Below are 6,511 nucleotides of genomic sequence, written 5' to 3'. Positions count from 1 at the left end.
GGAAAAAGAAAATAAAGTTAAAACTATTTAAATATAAGACTGAAATAACCCAAGTTATTTTCTTAATTAAGGGAAGAGTGTAAAACTCACTCTAATACATTTCACTTGTGGAGAAAGAGACACAGCTTGAAATTTTTTTTTTTTTTTTTTTTTTTTTTTTTCTGGAGAAAACAAGCTAAAATATAGCCATGCTGGGAAAAAAAGAGAGTGGAGGGCGCCTGCTTTTTCTTGAGTCATGGAATCAGGATCTTTACTAGGGCCTCCAGGTAGATGAAGGGTTCACTAAGTTTTCCCTTTTGTTTCCTTAGCTGAACCCTGAGATATTTGGTTTGATGTTGATCAGATTATTTGCGTAAAACTGTCAATTTGCTTAACTAACATTTAACATAATAGTATGCATATGGGAAGGATGAAGCATCATTAGAATTTTATTTGATTATAAACTATAGCTCTGAAAAAAGTTGTCTTAATCTATTATTCATACCAACATATTCTTCACAACTTTAGCAATTTGAAGGAAATGGTGGTAAGCACTGTAGTGTATGCTCTAGTGTAGAGATGTTACGGAAATGACAGGCCAGCCAAGAAACAAGCACCACTCAGAGGGTTGGAGTACTCAGATTTATTACGCCGGCGGGCTCGGAGGGGCTTCTGCTCCGAAGCTCTGAGCACCTCCAAGACGTGCACATGAGGTTTTATAGGGTTAATTACAAGTATGGGGCTATTAGCCAATAAGGTTCAAACAACAAAAAGCAAGGAATCAGTACACTGGAGCTTATCAATTTGGAACAGATCACGTTACTGACACTTGTTGAGCTTGGATTTATGAGTTAGCTTGTTAGCCCAGTAAACTGACACTAAACTTCAGATTTATGAGTTAGCTTAGCAGAACTTAGATCAGTAAACCGACACTTATCACACTTAGATTTGTGACTTAGCTCGTTAGCCCATCTGGGCTTTTCCTTCACAGAACCTCACTGGTTTCATAAAGCATGTGATAAAAGTAATAACGGTAAATACCAAAAATACTCCTGTTATTACCACTTCCATCACTACTAACGCTATTAATATTACTATTACAATTTATTGAGCTCCTACGATATGCCAGCTACTGAAATGTGCAATTGACATAAACTACAACCTCATTTTTGTCAAATCCTACAGTTTAAGAAGTAAGTTGTAAAATAATTAACACACAGGTGAAATGATAGTGATGGAGATTGAAGAAGCATTTTTCAAAATTTAAAAATATGTATATTTAAGAATAAGAATTCAGCTGGTTAAAATACGCAATATAATATAGATTTCATCATTTTAACTTATATGGTGCCATCAGTTTAATTCATATCATTAAGATTCATACTGCTTATCAATGTGGCTGAATCACTGTAGAAGCCAAAAAAAGGCTAACATTAAACAGTAAATGTTCTTTGCTAACAATATAAAAATTTTATAGTTCATTTATTTTCCTTTAGTATAGACAAATAAACCTGTCATTAATTTAATATTCTATTATAAAATACAGGAAATAGTCTAGTTTCCTTATTGGAGATATCAGAGAAGCGTGGTATAATTTTGTAGTATTATTCAGTTTTGTTTTGTTCATTCTTGACACTGTTTTTATTCAATTTTATCTGCTGCGTAAATGGAATTGCTTTACATATTGCATAGTATGAAATAAAATTAGAGATGAGGTTTTTATTTTTTCCTCATCTCAAAATATTCATGTTGCTATCTTTTAATAAGATACAATTTAGTAAAATTATTTTCTTTGCTAGGTATCGATTATAGTCAGAAGAGAAAATAGGAACGAAGGTAAGATGCAGAAATTCAGTTTTATTATTATTTTTTCCATCATTTTAATTGCTAAATTCAATTACCAAAATAAATCTATGTAGGTTTGTTAAATAACAAAACAGTTTCCTCACAAGATCACAATTGGCTGTTATAAAACTATTAATACACAGGACTATATGGATAGCCCTGTATGTGCTTGCTACTAGTTGTTTTGTAAAGGTATTTTGGACACTTTTAAATTAAGACTTGAAAAATTTACTCATTGTTGTATATTGGTATTTATTTTAAACACATGGACATATCTGTCTTTACATTCCACATTGCTTTGATACACAATTTCTTCCTTCTCTCTACATTCCCAAAGATCACAGGTGCTACCTTGTTTCATTCTTTTTTGTTGGAGCTTTTAGCACAAAAGCAAACTTGCCACAGAGACAAGCAAGATGGTGTGAATGAGTCTTAATACTTCATCAATTTCTCAATGTGGCTCCATGTACCAGAATCATTACTCTTACAGGCATGCTAGCATCTTTCATTTCATATGTTTATCTAAAACGAATTCAATATATTTTTTAAATTTGTAAGTAGTAGAAAATTTGAGTATTTCTTTAAATGATGATATACAGCTTTTAATAAGTATAGCAACAATACAATACACATGTGTTCAGAGAATAAATAAAGGAATAAATGAATGCTAGAAAGAAATTTCACCATGTGTTTCTTATTGCTGTTGTGGCAAATTACCATAAATTGAATGGCTTGAAACAATACCAATGAATTGTCTTACATTTATAAAGATGAGAATTCCTAAATGAGTCACATTGAGCTAAAGTCAAGATATTGGCACATCTACATTCTTTCTAGAGTCTCTGTAGGAGAATTTGTTTCCTTGTGTTTTCCAGCCTCTAGAGGCCATCTATACTCTTTGGTGCATGGCTTCATTCCTCTGTCTTCAGTGCTGCCAGTGTCATTCTTTCCCATACCGCCATTTCTCTGGTTCTTTTTTCTCCTTTAATGTAATCACACATGTGATTGCATTAGCCCCACTGGGATAATATAGGATAATTTCTTTATTTTGAAGTTAGTTTGTTAGCAACCTTAATTCCATCTGCATCTTAATTTCCTCCTTTGCCATGTAACTTAACATATTCACAAGGAATTAAGACAGAAATCTTTGGGAGGGTCATTATTTTGTCTACCATACTATGATACTATGTAATTAACTTAAAATGGAGACAGACCTGGTAAGGAAGAGTTTTGTAGATTATGATAAGAATTTAGACTGTATTTAAATGAAAACAAATCAAAGAATTTAAGTAAGAGGAACATCAGCAATTCAATTTGTCTTTTTGAAAGATTGCTTCTATGCAGTGTACAGAATTAATAAAAGACGTTAAGAGTGAATTTGCTGATGAATTTCATGAAAGATGAGAGAAAAAGAAAAGTTAACAGAGTATGGATCCTAAGGTATTTAAATCAAATTTTAGACTCTCACTTAACTAGCTGTGTGACCTTGGAAAATTTTGTCTCAGTTTCCTTTTATGTAAATTGAAGGTAATTGTAGTACCAAACTTTTAGTGTTGGTTCATGAATCCCTTAATAAATGTTAGTTTTACTAATCATTGTTTTGGAGGTAGAACTCACTGAATGGCAGAATGTGGATTTAAAACAATATTGATAATGACTTCCAAGTTTCTGAAAATCATGGCTTTATCTTAAATGGTAAAGACTGAGGGGAGGGTATAGCTCAGTGGCAGAGCAAATGCCTAGCATGCACGAGGCCCTGGGTTCAATCCCCAATACCTCCATTAAAAAAAAAAAAATGGTAAAGACTGAAGTTGGAGCATGTATGATTAAGAATTTGCTTTTTTATTTGATGAATACACAATGCTTGAGGGAAATCCAACTGCAAATACATACATGTAACTTCTATTGCTCAAATGCAGATTTGGAATTGAGAGGCGAATCAGCATATTTTGGCTTATGCCAACTCTGTCTTTCTTCATATGGTAGATGCTATAGTTCATAATATGCACCCAATTATTTTTTGTACCACTCAGAAGAAAAAAATAAATAAAAATTGCCAGTAGAAATATGACATTCAGTCAATCTAAAAGTGAATTACCTTTTTGATGTTAAAAAATGAAAGAAATTTACAGCTGAATATAATAGAGTTGACTACTATTGACAACTTGTGAGGAGATTAAATCATCTAGGTAAGCAGTGCAGAGTGTAAAATGAAGGTCTTGGGGAAATATGGCATGTAAGAGTAGAGGCTGAGGAATGAGAGATAAAGAAATAGAAATGATGGTATAGTCAATTCCTCTTTGAAGTTAACTGTCAGTGGGAGGGAGCTGGAAGACAACATGGTGTCTGATGAATCTTCTTTTTCTTTCTTTTTTTTTTTAAATGTGGGCATAAGAAGCCCATGTTTGAATATTGAAGATTGACTGAAAGGACTAGGAGGGCTTTTTCACAAAGGGTTTACCATCAGGACACAGGGGTCATGAAAACCACTGTGAAATCTAAGGCAAAATGGGAAAGGAAAAGAATCATATCAACACTGTCATCGTTGGACATGTAGACTCAGGCAGGTCTAAACCACTACTGGCCATCTGCTCTACAAATGTGGTGGGAGAAACAAAAGAACCATCAAAAATTTTGGGGAGAAGGCTGCTGAGATGGGAAAGAGCTCCTTCAAATATGCCTGGGTCTTGGATAAATTGAAAGCTGAAGGTGAGCTTGGTATCACCATTGATATCTCCTTGTGGAAATTCTAGTAAGTATTATGTGACAGTCATTGGTGACTCAGGACACAGAGACTTTATCAAAAACATGATTACAGGCACATCTCAGGCTGACTGTGCACTCTCCTGATTGTTGCTAATGGTGTTGGCGAATTTGAAGTAGGTATCTCTAAGAATGGGCAGAGCTGTGAGCATGCCCCTCTTGCTTACACACTGGTTGTGAAACAACTAATTACTGATGTTATCAAGATGGATCCATTGAGCCACCCTGTAGCCAGAAGAAATACAAGGAAATCTTTAAGGAAGTCAACATCTACATTAAGAAAATTGGCTACAACCCCAACACAGTAGTATTTGTGCTAATTTCTAGTTATATGATGGCAACACATGGGAACCAAGTGCTTGGAACCAAGTTCTCCTTAGTTTAAGGGATAAAAAGTCACCCATAAGGATGGCAATGTCTGTGGAACCATACTGCTTGAAGCTCTGGATTGCATTCTTCCACCAACTTGTCTGATTGTCAAGCCCTTATGCCTGCCCTTCTAAGCCATCTATAATATTAGGGGTATTGGCACTGCCCAAGTGGAATGAGCAGAGACTGGTGTTCTCAAACCCAGCAAGCTGGTCATCTTTGCTCCAGTCAGTGTTACAATTGAAGTAAAGTCTATTGAAATGTACCATGAATCTTTGAGTGACACTCTTCCTGGGGAGAACATGGGCTTCAATGTCAAGAATGTGTCTGTCAAAGATGTCCATTGTGGCAGTGTGTCTTGTGACAGCAAAAATGACCCACCAGTGGATGCAGCTGGCTTCATGGCTCAGGTGACTATCTTGAAAAATCCAGGCCAAATCAGTGCTGGATATTCATCTGTTGGATTGTCATATACACCTTAAATTGCTTGCAAGTTTGCTGAGCTAAAGGGAAAAATTAATTGTTGTTCTGAGAAAAAGCTGGAAGATGGCCCCAGATTCTTGAAATCTGGTGATTCTGCCACCATTGATATGATTCTTGACAATCTCATGTGTGTTGAGAGTTTCTTTGACTGTCCTCAATGCCACTCTCCTGTTTGTGACATGAGACACGGTTGTTGTGGGTGTCATCAAAGCAGGAGACAAGAAGGCAGCTAGACTTGGTAAAGACACCAAGTCTGCCCAGAAATCTCAGAAAGCTAGGCAAGTGTCATCCTCAATACCTGTCACCTGTCTTAATCAGTGGCAGAACAGTCTCAGAACTGTTTGTGTCAGTTGGCCTCTTAAATTTAATAGTAAGACTGATTAATGATAAAAATGAATCGTAAAATCTTCAGAAGGAAAGACAAATGTCTTTTGGACCATTTCTGTGTGTGTGTGTGTGTGTGAATTTAAGTTATTAGTTTCTTAAATTAGTACATTTTAGTAGAAACAACTTGACCAAAAATCTGTCACAGAATTTTGAGACCCATTAAAACAAATTTTGTTCTGGTTGTTGTTGTGTGTTCTTTTTATTTAAGTATACTCAGTTGCAGTGTGTCAATTTCTGGTGTACAGCATAATGTTTCAGTCATACATATACATACATATATTCATTTTCACATTATTTTTCAGTATAGATTACTGTAAGATATTGAATATAATTCCTTGTGCTATATACAGAAGAAATTCGTTTTTTTAATCTATTTTATATATAGTAGTTAATATTAGCAGTTTTAAAACTTCCAGTTTATCCCTTCCCACCCTGTTTTCCCCCAGTAACCATAGGTTTGTTTACTATGTCTGAGTCTGTTTCTGTTTTGTAGGTAAGTTTGTTGGTGTCTTCTTTTTTTTTTTTTTTTTAAGATTCCACATATGAGTGATATCATATGGTATCTTTTCTTTCTCTTTCTGGCTTACTTAGAATGACAATCTCCAGTTCCATCCATGTTGCTACAAATGACAGTATTTCATTCTTTTTTATGGCAAAGTTGTATTCCTTTATATAAATGTACCAC

At 34.7% G+C, this 6,511-nt stretch overlaps 1 pseudogene; it reads left to right on the top strand.

The window, feature by feature from the left end:
* The first annotated feature begins 4,075 nt into the window (after positions 1 to 4,075).
* On the top strand, positions 4,076 to 5,987 carry LOC105074990 (elongation factor 1-alpha 1-like; annotated as a pseudogene).
* The last annotated feature ends 524 nt before the right edge of the window (positions 5,988 to 6,511 follow it).

The sequence above is a fragment of the Camelus bactrianus genome, chromosome 2 (assembly GCF_048773025.1).
Source record: "Camelus bactrianus isolate YW-2024 breed Bactrian camel chromosome 2, ASM4877302v1, whole genome shotgun sequence".
Classification (NCBI taxonomy): domain Eukaryota; kingdom Metazoa; phylum Chordata; class Mammalia; order Artiodactyla; family Camelidae; genus Camelus; species Camelus bactrianus.
Note: the sequence above shows the minus strand (reverse complement) of the source record. Positions and strands in the feature narration are given on the sequence as shown.